This window comes from Hypanus sabinus, unplaced genomic scaffold (genome assembly GCF_030144855.1).
Source record: "Hypanus sabinus isolate sHypSab1 unplaced genomic scaffold, sHypSab1.hap1 scaffold_326, whole genome shotgun sequence".
Taxonomy (NCBI): Eukaryota; Metazoa; Chordata; class Chondrichthyes; order Myliobatiformes; family Dasyatidae; genus Hypanus; species Hypanus sabinus.
This window is the reverse complement of record NW_026781233.1, coordinates 463,191-475,180: the sequence shown is the minus strand read 5'-3', so window position 1 is coordinate 475,180 and position 11,990 is coordinate 463,191. Positions and strand designations below refer to the sequence as shown.

Sequence of the window (11,990 nt, the reverse complement as noted above, 5' to 3'; positions counted from 1 at the left end):
CCTCCTCAGATTTCAAAGTGAACTCGGTCTTATTGTGATCACTGTTCCCTTAGGGTTCCTGAAACTTAAGCTGTCTCATCATCTCCGGATCATTGCGAAACACCCACTCCAGCACAGCTGATCCCTTAGGGGCTCGGCGACAAGATGTTCTAAAAAGCTGTCCCTTAGGCATTCAACAAATTTCATGTTAAAATCCCCAATGATTATCATGACATTGACCTTCTGACACGCCTTTTCAATCTCCTTCTGGAATTTGTAAACCACATTCCGGCTGCTGTTTGGAGGCCTGTATTCAGCTGCCACTGCGGTATATTTACTCGCCAGTTGTTTCCTCAACCCACAGAGACTCTACAACTTCCAGTCATATGTCATCCTTTCGAATGTTTTAATATTATTTCTTATACGCAGGGCCACTCACCTCTTCTGCCAACTCTACTATCTTTGCCCCGATACACCATATACCTTTGGACGTTCAGCTCCCAAAGAATGGCCATTCATTAGCCAAGTTTAAGAGATGGCCACAAAGTCAGACTTTCCAGCCTGCAGCTGAATTTCACGATCGGCCATTTTATTTCTTATTCTGCGTGCATTCAAATAACACACTTTCAGTTCAGTATGTGTTTTTTCTATTGTAACTGCACCAAACTTCTATTGTCCTGTAACTCATCCCAGTGGCTGTGATTACGTCTCATCTCCTGACTGTCCTTTCTGTCATCTATGTTGCACACGATCTCGGATTTATTTCAGTTTTCCCCTTCCTCAGCCCCATCACTCCGGTTCCCATCCCCCTGCCAAATTTGTTTAATTAAATTACAATGGTTAACGTTTTCTTCCATAGTGATGATTCATTTTTCTGAACTGGCCTCTCATTTAAGTTTTCTGGTCTGTATTTCTTAGCCGACTTCCATATACTGTCATGGAGTGCTGAATCCTGTTTATTTCTTTATATACAAGTACGTACTTTAGAAGTGTTATCAGACTGTTGGGTGATTTTTTTTAAAGTCTGTATAGCTTTTCCTCCTTCTGCCCTCGGTAGTTTTAATCTAAGGGGGCTTCTTGCAAACAATATTTTTTTAATTTGTCATTTCAGTTCCTATTTTTCATTTGTAAATTTTTCAGATCGGAATGGGAAATAGTAAATTTTGCCGAAATAATACTTAAGCAATTGGTGTAGCTGAAGTGTTTATTGCCTTTGATGTATTTGCTATACAATGGAGATCTGCTTGGTAAATTTTCTTAAGCCTTGCAGTAAATTTTCTCATGTTTTCCCTTTATCGCACTACTTTATATTTCACTTGCCTGTTGGTATTCCAGAAACCCGCGTATCATGAGTTCTGATGCAACGTCTTAGCCCAAAACTTTGATCCCGTCCATAAATGCGGCCTGACCTGCTGAGCCCCTGTACTGCACTAGATTCCCAGCATCTGCAGTATCCAGCAGATCGCATGTGTCCGATATACTTGTAAGTTTCTAGAAAGGACGCACAGGGACGCAGAAAAGGTTGCGTAGGTCTGTTGGTGAAAAAATAAAATCAAATTTTAGCATTCATTTCAAGAGGACTTGAAGATAAAAGCAAGGACTTAATATTGAGGCTTAATAAAGTACTGGCGAGGTTTCACTTGGAATACTGTAAGCAGTTTTGGGCCCCGATCTTAGAAAGGATGGGCTAACATGAAGTGAGTTTAACGGAGGTTTACGACAATGATTCCAGGATTGAATATCTTGTCATAAGAAGAGAATCTGATGGGTGACATAATGGAAACCTATCTAATGTCTCAATGGATTGGATGTGGAGAGAATGTTCTATGGTGGGAGAGACTGGAACCAGAGGACACAGTTTCTGAATGGAGGTGCGTCCTTTTGGAACGAAGATGAGATTACCCAGAGAGTGATGAATCTGCGGAATTCGTTGCCAAAGGTAGTTGTGGAGGCCAGTTCAGTACGTTTATTTCAGACAGTGTTTGATAGCTTCTCCATTGGTCAGGAGATGACGGGATGTAGGGAGAAAGCAAGAGATTGAGGCTGCGTGGAAAATTAGATCAGCCATGATGAAATGGCGGAGCAGACTCGATGAGCCAATAATTGCTCCTACGTCTTATGGTCTCATGTTTCATGCCCATCTCCTGCTTGTATTGTATCTTGCTGATTCTACCAGCTCTATTACAACTTTCATGTTTTACTTTGTCCAATGTTCGTGTTTATATCTTTAGATATAAATATTATTGATTAAATTAATTGCTCTGCCTTTGATGATGAAGCAGCGTTTGTCCGCCTATGGAGGATTTGTCAACATATAAAAACAATTATTATTTTTTTTGTTTCTCAGCTCAAGCTGGTAAAACTGGAAGTTCGGGCATCGCGAAACGGACTGACTTCTCAGTTTGCTAGGAACTTGTCTGCTCACCTCGCCGGGATGTTTTCAATGGAGGGACGTGAGCGGTTAACTTAATCTTCTATAGTGACCATTTCGTCATTTCCCTGGATTATGTTTATCTTTCTATACTTATTAGTTTTACACATGCCGTCATGGAGTTCTGAATCCTGGTTTCGTTATAGAAGATATATCCTGAGGAGATATTTTACTTCACCAACGCCCTCCCATTTTCATCAATGAACCACCTTGTACTTCCACCCCTGCCCCATACACCTCTTACTCTGACTTACCATCTATTTCGCCACGAATACCAATAATTAAAGCGCAGAGGGGGCAGAAGTGAGCATAGATGCGATTACTGAGGAGAAAATGTGCTTTGGAAGCTGAAAGTCCTGAAGGTAGATAAGACTCCTGGACCATTGTTCAGAAATAGGTAGCTGAAGTGTTTGTGTAGGCACTAGAGCCATAGAACACTAAAACACAAAAATGCCATTCGGACAATTTAGTCTGTGCCAACCCCGTAATCGGTCTAGTTCCAGCAATCTCCAGCCGGACCATATCCCTCCGTACCCGTCGCTTCCATGTATCCATCCAAATTCACTGAATTGTTGAAATCGATACTGCCACTTGCATTCCACATTATCACCGCCTCTGAGTGAAGAAGTGCCTCCTCATGTTTCAATTACAGAAGGAGTAATGATCTTTCAAGAGTTTTTTGATTTTGGAAAATTTCTGCGGGACGAGAAAGTTGCAAACGTCACTCCACTCTTTTAAAAGGAGGGAGGAAGAAGAAAGGACATGACGGAACAGATGGTCTGACTCAAGTGGTTGGGAAGACTTTGGATTCCTTTCAGGATGATTTCTCGGTCTACTTAGAGGCGCATGAGTTTTCCTTTGGGGAAATCTTTCCTGAGAAATCTGTTGGAATTCTTCGAGTAATTAATAAGCCAGATAGAGAAATGAAAGGCAATGGACCTTGTTTGCATGAATCTTCAGATGATCTTTCGCAAGGTTTTGCACATGAGACTGCTTAACAACATCACAGGTCATGGTATTACAGGAATGATACTGGCATGGATCGATGGTTGGATTACTGGCAAGAGCAAAGAGTCAGTACAATGCGAGCCTACACTCTTTGCAGCCGGTTACTAACGGTATGTTGCTGGGGTCAGTATTGAGAACGCCTCTCTTCATGTTAGATATCAACTATCTGGATGAATGATCAGTTCTGGATTCTGGATCAATGATCAGAATTTATGGCCTGGTGACCAGCTTTTCAGATGATACAAACGTAAGTGCAGGACTGGTAGCTGAGAGCAAACCAGGTGTCTGCAGAAGGTCTCAGTCAGGTGTGGAGAACAGGCAATGAAGTTGCAGATAGAATACAGTGTAATGCCTGCAGTCTGCAGTCAGGTACTCAGGTTCCCTCAGTATAATATTGCATGATCATTATTAGCAAAAAAAAAAACTCCGCTACAATATAAGTTTCATTTCGTTACAGATAGAAATTCCACCTTGGTACTACGAGTAAAGTACTTTTCCACAGTGGCAGAGAAACACCCAATCACCCCTCGCCATCCGTAAATCCCTTTCAACCCCTACATCACTCCCCAATTCTGTGAAACCCTCCGAGCGCTACAGCACTCGCAGCTCAGCAAAACCCTCCAAAACACTCCTAAACCTGAGACCATTCTCAAACAAGTCGCCATTTGTTATGTTGGGACTGATATCTCTAACACCCCCCCACCCCCACACCATTTTGTGGACTCTGAACTGATTCTTGCTTTTGGATAATCTAATCAGAGCAACTGAACGTGGACACCGAAAGCTTCAGTTGACTATCTGCTAACCCTGAGACTACTGTCACACAAGTAGCCTTTTGTTATGAAAAGGCTCTGATTTCTCTACCAACCGCCCCCCCCCCCACACCATTCTGTGGAATCAGTCCAGATTCATGCTCTTGCATAATCTAATTAGAGCAACTAACTGTGGTGGCAGGTTCAGGTAATGATCTGCTAAACCTGAGGCCATGGACAGTTTAGAGAGATTTGTGCCAACCACATAAAACAGGGAAATAGCTAATGCAGACACAGACGCCATGGACGTGCTAACGCAAAAGGATCGATTCCGTGCTCCTTAACTTGAAGAACCTGTGAGTGTTTTGAGTTGTAATATAAGATAAATTAAGATGAATTAAATGAAATCTCCGTAGCTTTGTCATTATATCGCTCGATTTCATGTAAACAGATATTATAGGAATTTGGCATCAGGTTAGAGAATGGGTACTTTCTGTGTACTGGGCAAATGCAATAACCTGATAGCTACCACATTACAGACACGCTGAAGGGCTCGTCCGGCTGTGCTGAGCAGCAGATCCAAACATCCTAACGCTTTCCCGACACAAATGAATGGTTACATGGTTCTGGAATAACAAACCAACGTCTGAAAGACCTAAAAACAAATCGAGTTCACTCGATCAACAATGTATTGAATGTGGTGGACCATTGTCACTGATTCCAATCCCAGAATATAACGCCGCTGCAAAAGACAGTGACGTGTGCCTTTGACAATTCCTTTCTGTGTGACAGAAATGGAATATTGAACAGCCCAAAGCAGGAATGCATGGAGAGATATTGACACAACAAATGGTCGAATGTTCACCTAGGAATGAAATCACTGCAGGCGAGTACTTTTAGCTCGGCCAACAAATGATTTTACAGGTGGAAACGCCTTGCAGCAGTCAGTGTGTTCCCCATTTTTCCCCTTGGCCTTTCTCGCAGAATACGGCCGTGTGGCCTAATGGATAAGGCGTCTGACTTCGGTGCTTGAATGATGGAAGTCATCAGAAGATTGCAGGTTCGAGTCCTGCCACGGTCGTTTTGACAAACTGGCGGATTCTGTTCACTCCCTGCAGTATGATTATCCGCGTGGGGATTAATCGGAATACTCCACCCCCGGGGAAAACGTAATGCATCGTCTTCGTTCTACGCAACATATAATTTTAAGTGTCTAGTCTGTGTAGTATTTCTGCCGACACGTAAACAATTTGCTGGAGCTTCTCAGACCTTCAGGAGGAGCTGCTGCTGGGAAGGCAAAGTTAATTTCACATTCAGCTCCGTCTCAGAGCAGATCTTATCGGCAAGAATTCACCACACAGCACTGAGGGTGATTTCTTCTGGTTCCAACCTTCGTCCTCTCGGACACAGCACGCTGGTTATCTGCCTGCTGTGGGATGTCTTCATCACTAATTCCCGAGCAGACATCAACCGCCTCAACATTAGGAATCTTCACCGCTTCTCGAACCTTACCCCCACTGAATTTACTGCCCTCTAATCTCTCAGCACCGGTCCCAAAGTTACCATCAAACCTGCTGACAAAGTGCTGCTGTTTTAGAGTGACGGACTGACCTCCAATTGGCTGAGACTAGGCGGGAACTTTCACACCTATCATGATGCATACACCTCGAAGAATCCCGACACCGGATATTCAGAGAACTGCATCCGGCATTATCACTGACATCATCAACTCCGGAGAAACTCCATTCACTGTGGATAACTCGTGTTTCCATTGCCCTGAACTGTCCGCTCCGACCTCCTACTCGATGCATAAGCCTGAATGTCCGGTTAGGCCCATTGTCTCTGCCAGTTCCTGCCCCACTATCCTGTGTTCTTACAGCACCAGTCCAACCTATGCTCCATAATGCAGCCCCTTCCCACCTACATTCGCGAAGCTTCCTGTGCTCTCGATCAACTCACAAGCTTTCGATTCCCTGGCCCCGACCGTCGCATTTTCTCCATGGCTTTCCGGTCCCTCATCAAGAGGGCCTTAACACTCTCCACATTTCGAAAGGAAACCACCAACCAGTTCCCCTCTATCATCACCACCCTCCGTCTGGCAGAACCGGTCCTCACCTCAACAGTTTCTCCTTCGGCTCCTCCCGCTTACTCCAAATTCAATGGGTCGCCATGGACACCGGCATGGGTCCCAGATATGTCTCCCTTTTCGTTCCCTAAGTACATCAATCTACCAAACCAATGTACCAGACCCTCCCCGGTAACGCACCCCAGCGCTCCCAGCGCTACGTCGACCAATGTATTGTTGCCGATTCCTGCATTCACACTGAGCTCGACAATGTCAACCACTTCGCCTCCGGCTTCCACCCCGCCCTTGAACGTCCCACTCAATGCAAGTGAAGTAACGGGAGAAGAAACGAGAGGTCCACGAGCCAGTCCTCATCGGAGGATCAATGAGGGTGAGCAACTTCAAATCCCCGGGTGTTCCTATTTCAGAGGGTTTGCCCCGGACCCATCACAAGTGCAAAAGAGAAGGAAGCTCGGCGGTGCCTCTGGTTTCGTCGGAGTTGCGGAGATCGGCAGGACATCTGCAAACTTGACACATTTCTGTAAATGTAATACCGAGTGTATCGACTGGCTGCCTCATAGCTTGGTATGGGAACATCAATGTCAATGAACGTAAGTTCCTACAGACTCTGGTGGGTTCGGCCCAGTACATGTCTGGTAAAGCTCTCCCACCATTGTGCACATCTATCTTTCGGGACTTTGCCATTGCTTACATGGTGGGTGGTGGGCGATGATGATTTTTGCTGAAACGTTGCTGGGGGGGGGGGGGGGCTATTGACTCCTTTGTTGTAGCTTGTGCTGCTTTATTATTTCCCTCAACCCCCATTTTCCCGCCTTCTGCCTGTGACCTTTGACACACTGACTGATCAGAAACTTTTGCTATATAGAAAACCCAATTGTTCCGCCTTTACAGCCGTCCATAGCAATGAGTTCCCGAGAAGGCAGAACTTTATCCTCATCTTTGTTCTAAAGGGGCGCCCTTGTATTCTGAGGCAGTGCCGTCTGGTCCTAGACTCCCTCCACTATGTGAATTATTCCCACCACATCCATACTCTCGCAGTCTTTCAATATTCTGTAGTTGTCAATAATATGCACCCACATTTAAACAAACGCTAATCACACGTAATCCCTTTAATTTCGGGATCATACCGTCCCATTGCATCATCAATGGGGACAGGAGAGGTTCCGGAGGATTGGAGGGTTGCCAGATGTTCTTCCCTTATTCAGGAAGGGGAGTAGAAATAGCCCAGGAAATTGTAGACCAGTGAGGCTTAATTCAGTAGTTGGTAAGCTGATGGAAAAGATCCTGAGAGGCAGTATTTATTGACATTTGGAAAGTCGTCATGTGATTAGGAATAGTCAACATGGCTTGGTCAAAGGCAGGTCGTGCCTTACAAGCCTGATTGATTTTTTTGAGGATGTGACTAAACACATTGATGAAGGTAGAGCAGTAGATGTAGTGCATCTGGATTTCAGCAAGGCATTTGCTAAGGTACACCGTGCACGGCTTATTGAGAAAGTAAGGAGACATGGGATCCAAAGGAGCATTGCTTTGTGGATCCAGAACAGGCTTGCCCACTGAAGGCAAAGAGTGGTTGTAGACGGGTCATATTCTGTATGGAGGCCGGTGACCAGTGGAGTGCCTCATTGATCTGTTCTGGGACCCCAAGTCTTTGTGATTTTTATAAATGACCTGGATGAGGAAGTGGAGGAATGGGTTAGTAAATTTGATGATGACTCAAAGGTTGGGTGTGCTGTGGATAGTGTGGGGGTCTGTCAGAGTTTACAATGGGACATTGATAAGATGCAAAACTGGGCTGAGAAGTGGCAAATGGAGTTCAACCCAGATAAGCGTGAGGGGATATTGCCGCAAGGGCGTTCTGTGACGTTCAGCCGGTAAGGAGCTCCATTCCGGATTTGCTGTCCGTGCTAATCCCATAGCGTTCGTCTCTCCCGAGGATGCCCATAGGGATCTGTACACGAGCACCAGGACGCGTCCACGCACCGTGTTCAGGAGCCAGACGTCCTCCCTGTCCTTTGTAGTTCAGCCTGCGTCCAAAAGTAATTCAGTTTGCCTGCGTCGCCAGCGAGTAGACACTCCATGAGGCTTTCTGTCGGAGAGGCTATGCGCTGGCAGGGAGAGAATTACACGTTCAGCTCTCCTTTTCTCTTCGCCGAAAGTGAGAGCCACAAACACTACCCACTATACTATCACCCTAGACACATCACAACAAACATATTGACGTCTATCTGTGACCGTCGTGAACGTCATCCCTCGGCGTCCTATGCAGCAAGGAGAAATCTCTCAGCTTACACAAACTATCCTTATATAGTAATCGAGTTTTCAAAGAAATATTCTCATGAAACTTTCCCGGTATGTTTCCAGTCTCATGGCATCCTTCTTATGCCTTTTCTACGTGTATAACCGGTTTCAGCGAATATGCATCCTTCGGCTTGGTTATCCGATTGTGCTATATTCCCAGTGTCCTGCCATTTACTATGCAAGAACTGCCCTGCCTTAACTTTACATAGTGCTACATCTTGACAAATTAAATTCCACCTGCCAATCCTTGACCACTTTCTAAGTTGGTCTATCCGCTTCATTGTCCAAGACACCACCGATACTGATGTCATTTACAAATTTAGGAACCACCTGATTACCTCAAATTAGCCTCTGCCTGTCTAAATGCTGACAGATCCCAACATCCGCATCCCCTCCTGAACTCTTCCACCAACGCTGTTAGACTCAACGGCCTGCATTTTATACATCGTTGTTCCATTTGCTGTACAGATCAAAGACAGGTCGTATTTAACCATGATCTGCGAGCTGATGCGTTTTGTAGGCAAAAGTAAGAGAGGCATGTCTACATTATTGAAAAGTTTTTAGCGACTTTGAGATTTGTTTATAAATCCAAATATCCACGATGGCACTGGCGATACACGCGACGTATTGCCGACAGCTCGCAAAATGTCTGGATGTATTTCATTTGAACCACTGTCGCTGCAATCTGAAACCCCTAATTTCCCTGTAAGAAATGTTCTGTTGATCTGTCTAAATTAATCGGCAGTTTAACGAGCTGCTGAAGGACCAGGCGGACTTGACTCTCGGGAATGCAGGTGCGGCACCTTTCAGCGATCAGCGAAGGTCAACCATTACCATTGCCGGAAAAGAGGTCGGTTCGGAAGACTTCAAGCCAGACTAAATCGCCGGGCTATGAAGCATCCTCTACCCGGCATCTTCTTAGCCAAAGGCCAATAACTTGAAAACAAGATGCATTACGTCAGCGCAACATTACAGTTTCGGAGGGAAATGAGGGGCTGCTGTCCTCTCTGTTTCATGGAGACATGGCTCAGTTCGGTGGAACAGCCGGAAGGCTTCTCAATCCACCGTTCGGAGAAGATAAGAAGGTATTGTGGTGCTGGGGGGGGGGGGGGGTGGGTGGGGGGTTGGAACGGCGGTGTTGTTTCATGACTAACTCTTCATGCTCTCCGTACATAGCGGTCTTGCCGCACCCTTGTTCGCCCAATCACAACATCCAATGATTGAGTTCTGTCGGTGCTGCTTACCGAGAGGTTCTCCTCATTGATCCGGACGGCACTTCACATACCGCCAGAGCAGATGTTAAGCAAGCAAACCATGTACTGAGTGCTGCGGGCAGCAAACAAGGAACTGCCTACCCTGAGGACTTTCAAATCATTGCGGGGTTTCTATCAGGCTTATTTAATGAAATCTAGGCTTATTTGTCATCAGCACATCATCCTCAGTACCAGGGGCTCCCGCACACTCGACCACTGTTAGAGCACGATCAGGAAAGCCTACCATTCCACCCCCAGACCATACTTCGGGCATTCTGAACGTCTGGTTTTCTTTCTCCTACTTCCACCCAGCCGGAGGGTGAGGAACAAGACACCAGATGTATCGGCAACAATGTCGCGGGAATCGGGGGCCGACTACTGAATTGTTTCGAGGCGACAGACAGAAACAAAAATGACCCAGGGCTCATAAGAGAATCTGAACGTCACAATCTTTATAAAGACACTGGAGAACGAGTGCTTCCCACCGATTCATTCAGAGTCCAGAGTGTTTCTTAACCTGAAGCATTGGGTGAGCACGCGGTCTGCAAAGAGCTGAGCAGTAGATTCGTGACAATATTTATCACATTTATTCATTATTATTCATCTATAGGTTTCATTTCATATTTTGCTGGTTTGGTAGTTGTCTACTGCTTTAGTCAAAACTTTATCATCTTCCCTGGTGGTTTAGTGGTTAGGATTCGGCGCTCTCACCGCCGCGGCCCGGGTTCGATTCCCGGTCAGGGAATTAAGATATTGCCTGCTGTAATTTAATGTGTTTATTTTAAATTATTTTGTGTATTAACTTGCTTCCACAACAACCCGATTCCTGTCTATGCTTAATCTGCATCCGCCTGATTCAGCACCATAAAATCACAAAATATGTGAGCAGAACATGACATTGAGAAAAATATCGCAGGTGCTGTCTCAATAAAGCTGGAAATAACTGTGCGAGGTCTTACAGACAATAACTTGCAATCGATACAATGTAGGTTTGAACTTCTTCACTGCTCACTGCAACTCAATCCACTCAGAGATGCTGTCTCTCTGTAGAAGAGGGTGACCATACATTTCCCATATTGGACTCTGGTCCTACTCACTCAGTTTGCCGACATCACCTTGACTCATCTGCCCGGGGTCATCACTGCTCAAATCTCAGTGAGTATTGTCAGGTCCAGTCGGGTTTATTGCCGTGTGCAGAGGGACGGTGAGGGACAGGTACAATGAAACACTTGCAGCATCATTGCAGGCTCGAAAAGACAGACAGTACGCAACGCATATATTGTACAATTCTGCATCATGAACAAAAGATGGATTTCAATCTTGTGCCAGTTTCAGGCTTGGAAATGATTCCTCAGGCAAACTGATGTCATAGATTGCGAACTATTATATCCACGGGAGAGCATCCAGGCCCAAGAAAGGGCTGTTTATTCCTTTTCTTTAAACAGACAGACAACAGAAAGAAGGGAAGTGTCTAGTCCTCTTCAGCCCGCCCCGGCATTCAATAAGATCAGGCTGGCCCAGACTTTTTCTCAATCCTTCCTCCCCCCCCCCACCATACAGCAGTTGCCAGTCAAAAGTCGGCCGGTCACCTCCACCAAATCTTCGACCGTCTCCCCAGGTGAGAGGAGATAAACTTCTGTCGCCCGCCTTTATTTCGACGCCCTGACAGCGCCCCAAGCTTCGATCAGAAGCATATTGATATTAATGTTATATAATGGGACATTGTACTGAGTTTTGGATTTTGGGAGGCAGAAGCAGTCAGAGTCTGTGGGAGGGAACAACACTTGGTGAAACCCTTTCCGCAACTGGATAACACGGTGGATTGACATCTGCCTACACGAATGGGAGCTAGGTAGGTTGCACGTCATTTGACGAGATTTGTTGATATCGGACAATTACACCGCTCAGTGACAATTGGCGAGGGTGATTTTGACGGAAGGTCAGCGAACCGATTTGTCTATGGCAATAGGCGGGGTCGCTCGCTGGACAAAAGAGCAATGGGGAGTCTGTACAATGAGGGATATGAAACCGGCGAAAGCTTTTCACGTTCAGAGACCGTGCTGCCCACTTCAGTAAAAGGATGAAGTCCACTTCTTTACACTGACGCTGAAATATCCGTTCTCTGCATTTGATTCTTTTAGTTTTACAAGTCGATAAAGCTGCAAACTACAAAGCGTTTA

General features: G+C 45.5%; 2 non-coding genes across 2 annotated transcripts; both read left to right on the top strand.

The window, feature by feature from the left end:
- The first annotated feature begins 5,159 nt into the window (after positions 1–5,159).
- On the top strand, positions 5,160–5,251 carry trnar-ucg (transfer RNA arginine (anticodon UCG)). The gene is given in 2 exon segments: positions 5,160–5,196; positions 5,216–5,251. It is a non-coding gene; the product is annotated as a tRNA-Arg (tRNA).
- A 5,232-nt stretch (positions 5,252–10,483) lies between these two features.
- Positions 10,484–10,555, top strand: trnae-cuc (transfer RNA glutamic acid (anticodon CUC)). Its single transcript has one exon. It is a non-coding gene; the product is annotated as a tRNA-Glu (tRNA).
- Positions 10,556–11,990: the final 1,435 nt, after the last annotated feature.